The sequence below is a fragment of the Nerophis ophidion genome, linkage group LG02 (assembly GCF_033978795.1).
Source record: "Nerophis ophidion isolate RoL-2023_Sa linkage group LG02, RoL_Noph_v1.0, whole genome shotgun sequence".
NCBI lineage: Eukaryota > Metazoa > Chordata > Actinopteri > Syngnathiformes > Syngnathidae > Nerophis > Nerophis ophidion.
Window position 1 is genome coordinate 58,494,541 of NC_084612.1, and position 16,284 is coordinate 58,510,824.

At 38.1% G+C, this 16,284-nt stretch overlaps 1 protein-coding gene across 1 annotated transcript in view; it reads left to right on the forward strand.

The window, feature by feature from the left end:
* The window catches only part of fhit (fragile histidine triad diadenosine triphosphatase), a 307,588-nt gene that overhangs the window by 3,740 nt on the left and 287,564 nt on the right, over positions 1-16,284 (forward strand). Inside the window, exon 2 of the mRNA XM_061887265.1 lies at positions 10,916-10,970. The gene's annotated coding sequence lies outside the window, so the exon portion shown is untranslated. The remainder of the gene's footprint in view (positions 1-10,915; positions 10,971-16,284) is intronic.

Genomic DNA, 16,284 nt, shown 5'->3' on the forward strand with positions numbered 1-16,284 from the left:
AGGAACATAATATCATGGCTGTCTTGAGTTTCCAATAATTTCTACAACTCTTATTTTTTTGTGATGGAGTGATTGGAGTACATCTGACCACAGATCTTTCCTCCAGAAGGTCTTATCTTTGTCCACAATACCCAGCAATATGTTTGGAGGAGAAAAGGAACACCAAACCTACCGTCAAGCATGGTGGTGGTAGTATTTTGCTCTGGGCCTGTTTTGCTGCCAATGGAACTGGTACTTCACAGAGAGTAAATGGGACATAAAAAAAAAGGAGGATTACCTCGAAATTTTTCAGGACAACCTACAATCATTAGCCCGGAGGTTGGGTCTTGGGTGCAGTTGGGTGTTCCAACAGGACAATGACCCCAAGCACACGTCAAAAGTGGTAAAGGAATGGCTAAATCAGGCTACAATGAAGGTTTTAGAAGTCCTGACTTAAATGTGAAGACAATGCTGTAGAAACAAGTCCATGTCAGAAAACCAACACATTTTGCTGAACTGCACCAATTTTGTCAAGAGGAGTGGTCAAAAATTCAAGCAGAAGCTTGTGGATGGTTACCAAAAGTGCCTTATTGCAGTGAAACTTGCCAAGGGACATGTAAGCAAATATTAACATTGCTGTATGTATACTTTTGATTTGGTCACATTTTCAGTAGACTTATAATAAATTAATAAAAGAACCAAACGTCATGAATGTTTTTTGTGCTGCAATCACTATATCACACAATAATAAGAGTTGTAGAAATGAATGGAAACTCAAGACAGGCATGACATTATGTTTCTTACAAGTGTATGTAAACTTTTGATCGCGACTGTATATATTTTCAGTTTTTCAATAGGAAATGAAAATCAAACAGTTTTTTAGATGTAATAGAAGTGGGTTCAGATCAGGGGATGTGTTGGTCTCTGAAGCACTATGAGCTGTGTAGATTAATTGTGGTGGATTGATTGATTTAGTTATGGCTCTTCGAAACTGAAAAATAACTATTTGTTGTTCATTGTTATCTTTACATTTTAAAATGTACCAATCATTTTTTGTTTTTCAATTCCTTTACACGAAACGACAATTCAATGACCAAAACATGCACCGTCTGCAAGGACTACCTCACAACAAAATAACCCGACCCACACATTATGAAATATGAATACTGATGCAAGCTGTTTGCATAGCAAACGAACAACAAAACCGCATCCTGCATGTATTATGACGAGTTAAAATAGATGTTGTGATTGCACATGAAATAATTATAAATTAAGTGCTTTAGTGTATGTGTGCATTCAGGGTGGTGATGGATTGTGGGAAGGAGTCATAGCAAAGTGTTTCTCCAGATCCAGACTCCTTTATTTTTTTTATTTTTATTTTTTCTTTCCAAAGGCTTGCACTGCAAAAAGTCAGTGTTCAAAAACAAGAAAATAAAAAAATACTGGTATTTTATTTTAACTAAGCAAAATTATCTGCCAATAGAACAACAACATTTGGCTTGTCGAGACTTTCCAAAACCAGTAAAATTAGCTCACCAAAACGAACCCCAAAATACCTTAAAATAAGTATATTCTCACTAACAACAAATGCACTTTTCTTGGTAGAAAAAAAAGGGACCTTTTTGCTCAATACGTTGAAAAATATTCCTAATTGAAGTAAATGTTAGTGCCATTATCTTGACATAATGATATGCATACATCATGATTTTTTTCATGCTTGAAGTAAAAAATTGTTACTTAACAAAATGTAGTTTTATACTTGTGAGTGTTGATGACACAGCTTTGCATCAGTTGATATTCCAATTTCAAGCATGTTTTACTCAATATAGGTCATAAAATCTCAGCAACAAGCTTTAATTTAGGACCAAAACCCTTAAAACAAGTAAAACACTCTAACATAAAATATGCTTAGTGTGAAGAATGATCTTATCAGACAGAACATGAGCAAATATCAGCCTTATTTGAGATATTTAATCTTACATAGATTGAATTTTTTGCTGTGTGGGTCATATTTAAAACAATATCACCCTTATTTGAGATATTTAATCTTACTTGGATTTAAATTTTTGCAGTGTGGGTCATATTTAAAACAACACAAAATCACAGGTCATAAACATGACTTGCATCATAACATTTACAAAGGAAACACTGAAAAAAAAACAATACATTTTTGTAAAGAAGTTACGCGTAAAAAATGTAGTTAAAAAATAAGACGTGGTTTTGTAGCAAAAAAAAAACCCTATAATTATTCAAAATTTAAATAATAATAAAAAAAATAAAATAAATGCATTTAAATAATTGTGGGGTTTATTGGGGTGTCAAACTCGTTTTCATTGAGGGCCATATCACAGTTATGGCTGTACTTAGAGGGCCATTTTTAACAGTAAATTATAAATGAGTATAAAATTATTTTCCTCATGATATTGTTAGACACGTAACTATGCATTTGATTATTAATCTGCAGATTTTTCGGTAAAACCAATGGTACCTCAGTCGCCATCATTTTACCATAAAATCTATGGCTGTCCTTTTTACACTCTATTACTGTAAATAGAAAAAAAAACTTTACAACTATTTTTTACGGTAAAATTCTAGCAACTAAGTCGCCAGTTTTTTTGTTGTATGTCTATTTTTTTTACCATAAAACCACATTTTTTAAAATTTATAATTTTTTTTTTACAGTTTATCACAATGGAAAATGTTACCCCTATTTTTTAAGGTTACATTTTTGCGAAAGAGACAGGATTTTTTTTTTGTGTGTGTCATTTTTACAGTGTACAATTAAATTGACGACTTGCTTTAAAATCAAAAGTCTAACAGATATTTAAGTATTTATTAAAAAAAAAATATATATATATATGTGTTGCATTATTAGATAGTATTGACATTTAAAATGCATACAACTGCATGCAGTGATTGTAATTTTTCTGTCAAAATGGAGAAAAATTAAATACTTTATCAACATATTATTTCCAGGCTTTCATGGGCCAAATACTATGATGTGGCGGGCCAGACACCCGTGATTAAAGGGAAAACAAGGCAGGCATGGTTTTATTTTAATATGTTGCAAAAACAACAAGCTAAAGTTGTTTCAATGAAAAACAAAGTTAGTTAAGGCTTTAATTGTGTGTCTAAAGTAGATGTTGCATGACTTCAGATTTTTTAAAAGTTAATTCTGACGAGATGAAAGTCAAATCGAGGCTGACTATTCGCTAATGACATAATTCATATTCTCCCTGTCATAAATAAAAATACATGGGGAGGGAGTATGAGGGGCCGTTAGGGACATTATTCAGAATTACCTCTTACATATACTACTGAAATGCCCTCACATAAACAACTGAAAAGTTTTTCCTCTCACATACACTACTGAAACACTCTTTTACACACTACTGAAATGCTCTCACATAAACAACTGAAATGTTTTTTCTCACACACTACTGAAACACTCTTATACACACTACTGAAATGCTCTCACATACACTACTGAAATGCTCTTACATACACTACTGAAATGCTCTCACATACACTACTAAAATGCTTTTACATACACTACTGAAATGCTCTTACATACACTACTGAAATGCTCTTACATACACTACTGAAATGCTTTTACAAACACTACTGAAATGCTCTCACATAAACAACTAAAATGCTCTCACATAAACAACTAAAATGTTTTACTCTCCCCCACACACACACACCACCTGCGTGTGAGAGACAACAATTTTAGTATTCTGTGTGCAAGGATTTCAGTTATACGTACGTATAAGAGCATCTTACCAGTGTATGTGAGAGCATTTCAGTAGTGTGTATAAGCGACATTGCATTCCGGTTCCGGTCACCAATAATTATTATTATTATTTTTTTAAAGCCAAGTTGTTTGTGAACTGCCGACAAGTATCTTATAAAGTGATACATCTTTATTAGTTGTTTTTTTTACTTTTAACACTTACATTTCAAGATCAACTTCTGATATATATATATTTTAAGTTTGAACTATTATTTTGTTTGTTTTATGCTCTTTTGTCAAAACTTGGATGTTTTTATATGGCAACCACACAACATATGCAATATTTTTTCCACATACAACTTCTTAAAGTGATAATTTTTAAGTAATAATTCATTATAACATTGATTTTTTTTTTGTCCTTTTTTTTTTGGAGCAATGGAAAAAAAAGAAAATAAAGACAAAAGGAAAAAAACTGCCTGCATGGCAGCTGTGTGTCAACATTGCCACTTTTTCCTCATTAGATTTCACCTCATTCCACTTTTTTAAAATGTTTTTTTTAAACTTTGCAATACTAGCAATTTTGCAATTTTTGCAGAATGTATGGCGGGCCGGTAAAAGATTAGCTGCGGGCCGCAAATGGTCCCTGGGCCGCACTTTGGACAACATTGGTTTAAGTTAATGTGTTAATACCTACACCTAGCCCCTAACATAAATTCAATAATGATAAGATAAAAAATTTTGTTGAACAAACATTTGGGACAAGTTTAGGGAGATTTTGACAAAGTGTTTGTGGTGGTGGGGGTCTGGATGACATCACTAGTCATAAGATTTATTTAAAAATAACTTAAAAACCTCAATGTTAGAAACAAATGTTTACAGCACAAACATCCATCCATCCATCCATCCATTTTCTACCGCTTATTCCCTTTTGGGGTCGCGGGGGGCGCTGGCGTAGCACAAACATATTGCAGTGTTATTTTGACGCTTGCAATAATAAAGTGGGCAACTTCATACAGGTCTGTGCAACAGGTTCTTTTTTTATTTATTTTTTACAAAATGTTTAAACAAAACCTTAATTCGCAGAATACACTGCACAAGTGAAGAAAACATTTTAACAAACCATTTAATTCCCATGTTGTTCATTGCATAATGTGCAGAATTAAAGTGAACATTTCTATCCCATAGTTGCCATCATTTTCAAGTGGGTTCACTTGTTGAATAATGTTTATTGTCGTTTCATTAATGTTAACATCTATGTGTGGAATTACAATGTTATTATTTGTTATTATTATTTATTATTATGTGAGAGCATTTCAGTAGTGTATGTAAGAGCATTTCACTAGTGTTAGTAAGAGCATTTCAGTAGTGTATGTGAGAGCATTTCAGTAGTGTGTATAAGTGACATTGCATTCCGGTTCCGGTCACCAATAATGCCCGCCCATTTTCATTTTTTTTTTTTTTTTTAAAGCCAAATTGTTTGTGAACAAAATGTCTGCCTAACTGCCGACTAGTAGCTTAACCGAGGCAGGAGCTCTACTTCATAATTTGAGGGCTTCAGCGGAGAATATAAGAACACTTTCAATGCAACAAGGGTCGGGCTGCCGCCGTCTGTTGCGCCTGCGTGCCGCGACACCTGAGCGGCCTCTTTCTCCTCCCGACAGCTAAGCAGCCTGGAGCACTCGTTCCGTTGCAATAGTGCACCATCCGCAGCTTTATCAAGCACAACCTTCTACCTCATTGACATCGGAGCAAGAGGAGGAAAAGGTAATTAGACATAATTTTTGTTTCTAAATGACTGTTGAATCCTACGAAATGTAAGGCAACATAGCATTGTAGCCATTAAGCAGTTAGCCTTGTGTGCCTCCACTACAAACAAGTTAGCAACTAGTGTTTGTGCGGCTCCTAAGAGTCTGACATCTATGGCAAACTTGCCGTTTGTCTGGAAGAAAACGGAAAAAGTACACTGTCAAATCAGCTAATAATGTTTGCAGAGTTGTTGCTATGGTAACATGTCGAAATGTGAGTCACGTCGTGGTACGTCGGTAGCTGATCGAATGGTAATAATAATAGATTACATTTATTTAGCGCTTTTCTTTGGACTAGATAAGTGGTACCCAAACTACGGCCCGCCAACGTCCAACATCTGGCTCGCTGGAATTATTATTTTTTGTATTATTATTTTAAATCTGTCTTTTCTAATCCATTTTTCGATGTCCCCTAGCCGCTCAAGCAAATCATATTGTCTAAAAATGCATTTTCCTGTATGACTTATATTTTCTTAGCGGTTTTCATGTGACCTGATTGTTACAATCTTATTTCAGACACAGCTGCATGACCATTTCAACAAGGATGGAATACACAACCTCTGGATTCATGGAAGTTGGCTTCCAAACAACTTCTTTGCATCTCAAAGCAAGGGGGGCAGACACCACTTCAGATGTGGCATTCAGGTGTCGTTAATAATGCAGGAATCCATCCAGCTATGAGCAGCATTTCGATGCTGACAACTACTTTGGCATTGATGAAGAAGGTCCACTACCAGAATTCCAGACAAATAATAACATTGTAATTCCAGACATAGATGTAAACATTAGTGAGATGATAATGAGCATTTTTCAACAAGTGAACCCACTCGAAAATGATGGCAATTGTGGAATAGACATTTTCACTTCAATTCTGCACATTATTTAGTGAACAACATGGGAATTGTATGGTTTGTTAAAATGTTTTCTTCACTTGTGCAGTGTATTCTGCGAATTAAGGTTTTGTTTGAACATTTTGTAAAAAATAAATAAAAAAGAACCTGTTACACAGACCTGTATGAAGTTGCCCACTTTATTATTGCAAATATCAAAATACCGGGGCAGTATGTTTGTGGTGTAAATATTTGTTTCTACCATCGAGGTTTTTAAGTTATTTTAAAACACATGTTCTGACTAGTGATGTCATACAGCCCCCAACCAACACACTTTGTCAAAATTTCCCTAAACTTGTCCCAAACGTTTGTGCTACACAATTTTTGGTCTTATAATTATTGTATTTATGTTAGGGGTTAGGTGTAAATATTAACACATTAACTTAAACTCTAATTTTAGATAATATCTCTTGTCTGACTACAAGAAACATTGAAAAGTATATGAATAATAAGTCATAAGGAACCTTTTTTAAGCAAAAAAAAAAAAAGATGATTCATATGTTTATGTAAAATTTTTCAATATTCCAATTAATATATTTGTGTGCGGAGAAGTTCCATGAATCCAGAGGTTGTGTATTCCGTCCTTGTTGAAATGGTCATGCAGCTGCGTGGTGATTCCGAAATAAGAATGTAACAATCAGATCACATGAAAACAGCTAAGACGATATAAGTCATGCGGTAAAATGCATTTTTAGACAATATGATTTGCTTGAGCGGCTAGGGGACATCAAAAAATGGATTAGAAAAGACAGATTTAAAATAATAATACAAAAAAATAATAATTCGAGCGGGCCGGATGTTGGACGTTGGCGGGCTGTAGTTTAGGGACCCCTTAAACTGAAAATGGGCAGGCATTATTGGTGACCTGAACTGCAATGCAATGTCGCTTATACACACTACTGAAATGCTCTCACATACACTGGAAAGATTCTCTCACACACACTGGTAAGATGCTCTTATACATATAACTGAAATCCTTGCACACATAATACTAAAATTGTTGTCTCTCACACGCAAGTGGTGTGTGCATGAGAGTAAAACATTTTAGTTGTTTATGTAAGAGCATTTCAGTAGTGTATGTAAGAGGAATTCAGTAGTGTATGTAAGAGCATTTCAGTAGTGTATGTAAGAGCATTTCAGTAGTGTATGTGAGAGCATTTCAGTAGTGTGTATAAGAGTGGGTGAGAGAAAAACATTTCAGTTGTTTATGTGAGAGCATTTCAGTAGTGTGTGTATAAGAGTGTTTCAGTAGCGTGTGTGAGAGAAAAACATTTCAGTTTATGTGAGAGCATTTCAGTAGTGTATGTAAGAGGTAATTCTGAATAATGTCCCTGACGGCCCCTCATAAGGGAGTGCTTTGCGCAGTTTTAATACACTTTTCCACCACTTGTGGCAGTAATGACAATATCAAACAGAAGTCCTGAGCTAAAATCCTAAAGAAGTTTCTCAAGCGCAAAAATCATGACTAAAGGGGTGAAGCTGTATTTTTATTTGCACTTTAAATGTATTGACAGTTACAGAACCAGATTATTATTATTGACAAATTAATTAGAATTATGTTTTGCAATGCATAATTATATGTGAATTAATTTTCCATTAGTCCCCTCTAGGGTTGTATAGTATCCCAGTACTAATAGATTAATAAAGGTACTACACTGCCATTGAAAAATACAAGTACATTTTTTTTTTTTCATCAAAGTGAGTTGCGCCATGGTGTCGTTGCTCGTAAATGAGCCGCAGTGCATGTTGGTCAACACGCGCATACACAAAGCACATGCAAGCGGAAACAATGTGAAGACAGAAGAGGGAGAATGGATGTATTATTGGCTTAAAAACTAAAGATAAAGTACGTGGGGCTATAAGCACTTAAGTGATAAATGATACATGATAAATGGATTGTACTTGTAGATAGTACTTTATTGATTCCTTCAGGAGAGTTCCTTCAGGAAAATTACAAATATTATGTAACGCTATAAATATTGAATAGCGCTTTTCTACCTTCAAGGTACTCAAAGCGCTTTGACACTACTTCCACATTTACCCATTCACACACACATTCACACACTGATGGAGGGAGCTGCCATGCAAGGCGCTAACCAGCACCCATCAGGAGCAAGGGTGAAGTGTCTTGCTCAGGACACAAGTCTGCCACTGTAGTCCGTGCCAATACCGTAGTCGATAAGCTTCTTCTTTTTCTCTATCTTCTTGTTATGGGACATTCATCCTTTGCTCTTGCCATTTCTAGTATACAGTAGTGTAAAGTTCTAACCTATATATCGCTATTAAAGCGCTAAAACATACCGGTGTAGTGGGTTTACGTTATTCACCCAAGAAACTTTAGTTATGGAGAGTTCCAGTCGGACGGTTTTGCACTAGTAAGCCACGGCAATATGACTCTAGTCATACCATCATTTTTATATGTTCCGTTGAAAGTATCCTCCGCTGTTAACATTTCTATTATAAAGTAGTTTAAAGTTCTTACTCACATCTGTCAGTAAACTCGCCATGAACGCGCTAAAACATACAGGTGTAGTGAGTTTACATTATTCACCCAAGGAACTTTAGTTATTAGAGTTCCAGTCGGACGGTTTTTCACGGTACACATTTCCGGTGTTGTTGTTTCTGGATGAGGAGATTCTGCTCCGTTATTGATTTAACTAAAGTCTGAATAACATTTAAACTCCGACTTTATCCAGTGCACAGAACTTCCTCTGCACATTTCGGCGATGGTATTCGTCTCTGAGCAACACTCAAACTCACACATCCACCGTCTAATCGTCAAAGTTTCTGTAGGATGGTTATGAAGTGATGGAACGAGAGGTTCCGGGTTTGACCCTGGCAACATAATTTTGGAGGCACTTCTGGTAGACCCCAAAGAGGAGGGAGTTCCAGTAATCTATGCGGGTGGCAATCAGTCTGTGAACAAAGATGCAAGCAGCGTGGACAGTTAGAGCGAGGCGCTGTTGGTTAAGGCCTACTGAAATGAGATTTTCTTATTTAAACGGGGATAGCATGTCCATTCTATGTGTCATACTTGATCATTTCGCGATATTGCCATATTTTTGCTGAAAGGATTTAGTAGAGAACATCCACGATAAAGTTCGCAACTGGAGAAAAGCCCTGCTTCTACCGGAAGTCGCAGACGATGACGTCACATGTTGATGGCTCCTCACATATTCACATTGATTTTAATGGGAGCCTCCAACAAAAACAGTTATTCGGACCGAGAAAACGACAATTTCCCCATTATTTTGAGTGAGGATGAAAGATTCGTGTTTGAGGATATTGAAAGCGATGGACTAGAAAAAAAAAATTGCGATTGCATTGAGACGGATTCATATGTTTTTAGACACATTTACTAGGATAATTCTGGGAAATCCCTTATCTTTATATGTGTTGCTAGTGTTTTAGTGAGTTTAACAGTACCTGATAGTCAGAGGTGTACATCCACGGCCGGGTATTGACGCGCAGTGTCTCAGGGAAGTCGACGGCAGCTGTATGGGCGGCACAATCTCAGCTGATATCCGGTAAGGAGCGACTTTTTAACCACAATTCTCTCACCGAAACCTGCTGGTTGACATTCGGTTGGGATCCATGTCCGCTCTGATCCATAGTAAAGTTTCACCTCCGTGAATTTTAAACAAGGAATCACTGTGTGTTTGTGTGGCTAAAGGCTAAAGCTTCCCAACTCCATCTCTCTACTTTGACTTCTCCAATATTAATTGAACAAATTGCAAAAGATTCAGCAACACAGATCTCCAAAATACTGTGTAATTATGCCGTTAAAGCAGACGACTTTTAGCTGTGTGTGCAGCGCTCATATTCCTAACAGCCCGTGACGTCAAGCGTACACGTAATCATTACGCGACATTTCAAGAAAAAACTCCCGGGAAATTTAAAATTGCAATTCAGTAAACTAAAAAGGCCGTATTGGCATGTGTTGCAGTGTTAATATTTAATCATTGATATATAAACTATCGGACTGCGTGGTGGGTAGTAGTGGGTTTCAGTAGGCCTTTAATATTGCAAAGATGAAAGGCGATTGATTGTTGAGGAAAATTATAAAAGATAGAGCCATCCGATAGGAGGTAGACGATAGGGGCCCCGGAACAGATCTCTGAGGTACACCTATGAATACTGCAGAATGGCTAAGTGCTTGTGATGCCAGTGAAGAGAGTCTATTGAGGAAGATTGGTGTCAAAGGCTGCACTCAGGTCCAAGAGGAGGAGGATAGAGATTAGTCCTGAGTCAACTGCAGTAAGAAAGCCATTGGTGAGGTCTAAGAAGGCAACTTCTGTGCTCTGAGTCCCAAGCTTTAATCAGCAGTTCTTCTTGTGTAATCACCCTTATAGTCACTTATTTGATTACTCAGGAGATTGTGAGGTCACATCCGAGGTATGGAGAAGATGGTCGGGGCTTGACATCAAGCTGCATATTGATGCTCTGTTTCTCCCCTTCACATTATAAAAACATCCCAGAAATAATACCCTTGCTTTCTCTTTCCACAGGCAAGTATAGCCCTGAAGCATTCTGCACAACTCCACCAAGAAGTCATCTGCTGAGGTATGTTGCCAGCACACTGTGCACTTAAAAGTGTTTCTACATTGAACCTGGAAAAATTATTTTTTTTTATTGAAGAGAGGAACGAAAATCCTGTTAACTTTTCCATGAAAAAAAAGTGCTGTCTTTCTCTTTGGTTGATACTTTCTAACAAAAACTCCCCATCTATTTTCATTTTAGGAATTACCGCCTTAGATTTATTTTATGGTGTCATGGGCTAGGTAGTCTAACAAGTATATCTTTAAAACCGATGATTTCATATTAATTGTTAACAAGCGTTAAATACACTATATTGCCAAAAGTATTTGGCCACCCATCCAAATGATGAGAATCAGGTGCCCTAATTACTTGGCCGGGTTTATAAAATCAAGCACTTAGGCATGGAGACTGTTTCTACAAACATTTGTGAAAGAATGGGCCGCTCTCAGTGATTTCCAGCGTGGAACTGTCATAGGATGCTACCTGTGCCACAAATCCAGTTGTGAAATTTCCTTGCTCCTAAATATTGAATAGTCAACTTTATTATTAAAAAAGTAAACAGTTTGGGTTCAACAGCAAGTCAGCCACCAAGTGGTAGGCCACGTAAACTGACAGAGAGGGGTCAGCGGATGCTGAAGCGCATAGTGCAAATACTTTCTGCACAGTCAGTTGCTACAGAGCTCCAAACTTCATGTGACCTTCCAATTAGCCCACGTACAGTACGCAGAGAGCTTCATGGAATGGGTTTCCATGGCCAAGCAGCTGCATCTAAGCCATACATCACCAAGTCCAATGCTAAGCGTCGGATGCAGTGGTATAAAGCACGTCGCCACTGAACTCTAGAGCAGTGGAGACGCCTTCTCTAGCCTGATGAGTAACCCTTTTCCATCCGGCAATCTGATGGACAAGTCTGGGTTCGGAGGTTGCCAGAACGCTACGTTTCGGACCGTGTTGTGCCAAGTGTGAAATTTCGTGGAGGAGGACTTAAGGTGTGGGGTTGTTTTTCAGGAATTGGGCTTGGTCCCTTAGTTCCAGTAAAAGGAACTTTAAATGCTCCAGGATACCAAAACATTTTGGACAATTCTATGATATGGCTCTTCAAGTTCATATGTGGGTAAAGGCAGTTGGCCAAATACTTGTGGCAATATAGTGAATGAGGGGAAGATTAAGGAAGGAAGGGAATGTGTTATATCAATTCTATCAAGTGTGTTTGTATGCTAGCAATATGTGTAGTTAGCATTTAATGAATAATATATCCCTTTAATATCAATATCAGGGACTGATCTACTAGGTAGTAAGGTAGGTAGGTAGGACTTTATTGTCATTGCACAAGTACAACAAAACTTTGTTTTCAGCACAAACCAGTTCAAGATTAGACAAACAAACAGTGTATAGGGTTATAGACAAGGAACGCTGATGGGTCGCCGCAAGGCACCTTGTAAAAGATGGGGAAAAGGTAAACGATGGGGGAGGATGAGTAAAATAATACAATCTAGACTGGGCTCCAAAGGGGGCCCAGTCTGGAGGAGGAAAACAAACTCAAAAGCAAAGCACATATCCATATTACAACGTACAACTTGGGACTTGCAAGAGAGGGGAGGGAGTGGGGGCTACGGTAGCAGGCGCTGCCCAGCTGTCCATCACCCCCAAGGGATTTGTGTCAAGTGAAGTGAAGTGAATTATATTTATATAGCGCTTTTTCTCTAGTGACTCAAAGCGCTTTACATAGTGAAACCCAATATCTATTTTTTACATTTAAACCAGTGTGGGTGGCACTGGGAGCAGTTGGGTAAAGTGTCTTGCCCAAGGACACGACGGCAGTGACCAGGATGGCCGAAGCGGGGATCGAACCTGCAACCCTCAAGTTGCTGGCAAGTCCGCTCTACCAACCGAGCTATTCCGCCCCAACCGTTAAGGGCGTTGGATAGGGGGTGGTGTATGTGTGTGTGGCGTATATTTTTTGACGATACATGTGTGTGTAAGCCTGCCGTGTGTCTCTGTTCCGCGGCCTTGGTGTTTTTGTCAGTCAGTCCAGTGTCAACAACAACAGGTCTGTGTCCATGAGAGACAAGAAGGGAGTTTGTTCTGTCTTCACTGCACTTTCGTTCAGGAGAGTCTCTAAGGCGGGGAAACAATCAGAGCTAGAGTATTTTTTTTGCGAGTGAAAAGAAAATTTGCTTCCCACTCTAAATTGTCTAAGACTGGTCCTCAAATACATCCTGCAGGGACTAAAGTTTTGCGTGTATGAAAACACATGCAAACTTGATAGTACTTGCAAAGCTGGTCTACCAACGATGTGGGCATAGGATTATGTCTCTTAAATTATCAAAATATGCAGCACAATCCATTCAGGACTACGCTTAGCTTTTTCACTGGATGCACAGGTTCATCTAAATGGAACATTTTAGAGCACAAAAAAAAATATCAGGAGCAATATGAAATGTTCAAATTAACACAATGTAACTATTGGCAAACAAGCAACATACACAGTAACATACATGCGCATAAGGCCTAATGCAACCCTCAATTAAACATCCTTGTCCCACAGCTTTTTTTAGTCAAGTAATGCTATGTTACGCCATGCCCAGAAAAAGTGGTACATAATGGTCTGCTGCATGTTTATACAGCACAGGTGTTTGAAACATGCATGATTACATGAATATGCAGTAAATGACTGTCTATATATCCAAAGGCCCAAGCAGCAGGAACTTGTCATGTGGCTGCAAGAGACAAAGCTGCCTCTAAAATGAATGTGCTCACGTCTGAGGACACTAGAATAATTTTAGATGATGTTCAGAGTAGGGCTGGGTGATATATCGATATACTTGATATATGGCGGGTTTGTCTCTGTGCGATATAGAAAATGACTATATCGTGATATTCGAGTATACGTTCTCACGCAGTTGCTTTTGGCTGCTGGCGTTACGCTACTGACTCTTCCCACTCCTTCGTGTGTCTCCTTCTCACAGACAGCAAGCGCAGTTCTTACATACGTCAAATACTGTCACGTCATACGTCACATACATATACGTTGCTGTGATGCTAGCGGAGCCATGCGAGTGGTAATACGAGAGACAGAAGGTGTGAATCTGGTATCAAATGAAGGAAGAATTAATTCCCAAGAAAAACAGCAGGGGGCCCATCGTCTGGCGGTGGTTTGGCTTCGAGTGGGAATATGTCGAACAGACAACCGTAATTTGTCAAGTGTGGGGCAAAAGTGTTGCTACTAAAAGTAGCATTACTGCTAATATCTAGCATAATTTGAAAAGTCACCTGCTAGAGAATGAAGAGAGCTTACTCCGCATGTCAACATCTCCATTCGGTGCCACACGCCCACAACATCAAAATGCCAAGGCAAACATTTCCAGATCAACACTGTATGAAAAAAATAGTCAACAACAAAAGGAGATAATGTCCGCAGTAACCTACCACATAGCGAAGGAGGGACACTATTTGATTTCCTATTATGCAGCTCATTTTTATTTCACAGTCTTTGAAATATCTTGTGTGACATCATGCACAAAAGTACACTTTATTTGTTTTAAACTATTGTAGTGGCTTTCTGTACAAAAAGCACACTTTAATTTAGTGTTGTTTTGATATGTCATCTTAGTGACATCATGCACAAAAGTGCACTCATAGCTTGTTTTAAAACGTCTCTGACAATCTTGCACTTTCTGTTTTGGAAATGACAAGAATGTTTGTGCCACTGCTTAATAACTGTTTAATAAATACTGTTTTGGTCAATTTACTTAGTTGTGATTTCCTTCTCAGCATGAAAGTTTAAAATGAGCATATATTAATGCAGTATGTATCCTGATTCGCTCCTCGGATCATGGCATATTCTGGTTTTGGTTCCGTTTTGTATCTTGTCTTGTTGTTTGACTTCCTTAGTTCCCGGTGGCACTTCCTGTTTTGTTCCGTTTCCATAGTTACCCATTTATGTCACCTGCCTTGTTCTTCACACGCACCTGCTTTTTGATTATCCCTTCTATTTAAGCCTGCCCTTGTTTTTCATTTGTTCTCGGATTCTCGTTTGCTATCCCATGCAACAGGTGACATCGCTCTTCCCGCATTGTGGTTAAGACTTTTCGTATTCATTAGCTTCCACGCTATTCTTTTGTTTGCTTGTCCCTAGTTCACATGCTAGTGCTGTTTGTTCCTTCTAGCTCCCATGCTAGTTCGGTTGGTTTGTCTCTAGTGCTCTGTGACAGTATTTCTGTTCTTAGTTTGTGTATGTAGTTAGAAATAAATCATCATTCTTACCTTCACGCTGTTTTCCATTCCGCTTGCATCCACGAGAGAACGCAAACACGCACCACGATGCCAGCTAAGCGTCACAGTATGAACAAGAATATTTTAATGTAGACACAGAATCATCTCACTGGTGTGATTTTATGCATCAAGTGTTAATTCAAAGCTAAGGCAAAATATCGAGATGTATGGTATATCGTGTATTGCGATATGGTCTAAAAATATCGAGATATTAAAAAAAGGCCATATCCCCCAGCCCTGGTTCAAAGCCAAATGACCAGTGATGATAGGGAATTTGACTATATAACTCTGAGTGCTGCGATTATTAGCAGTAAGTCTAACTTGTACTCATTAAGTGAAATAAACCCATTTCTTAATGACACTTTTAGAAAGTATAAAAGTGGATGTCTATTTCAAGGACACAACCACATTTTTGAGATCAGTGAGTATCCAAACAGTAGGAAACGGATTGTACGAACTGACATGCTTAATGAGAGAAGGATTTGCTGCCTTGATAAACACCTGGCAGCTCTCAGGAAAGAGAAAAGGCGGTTAGATTGCTTGCAATCATAACTGATCATGCAGCACCTGGCTTTTCTTCAACTACGTTTTTTTGTCCTCTAGTGCACTTGTCTGTTCTGTCATTCCCTCACATCATGGTTAGTCTTGAAGTAGCAACACTAAACATCAATGGAGGGAGGGATAGAAGGAAAACAACAGCTCCTTTCTGAGGTCCTGTCTCACAAAAACGACAAACGTGCTGTTTTTGCAGTAGACACACGCGCCAATGGCAGATGACAAAGATTTGAGGGTTCAGTTGGAGGGTAACATCTACGCTCCATGTCATGGGACAGATCGAACTGCTCATTTCACCAAAATAGGGGTCTGTGGAGGTTTCCCTCTTGTTGTGGGTTCTCCTGGCCTACAGTTCTTCGTGAGCCCGGTAGACAGTTTGAATAGTCTTTTTATTTGCCATAAACACCAAAGGGTGGCTTGATTGAACTAATAGACATCTTAAATAGTTTTGATTAAAATGTTGGCATTATTTCATTGGACCAAGACAAAGCTTTTGACTGTGTAGACC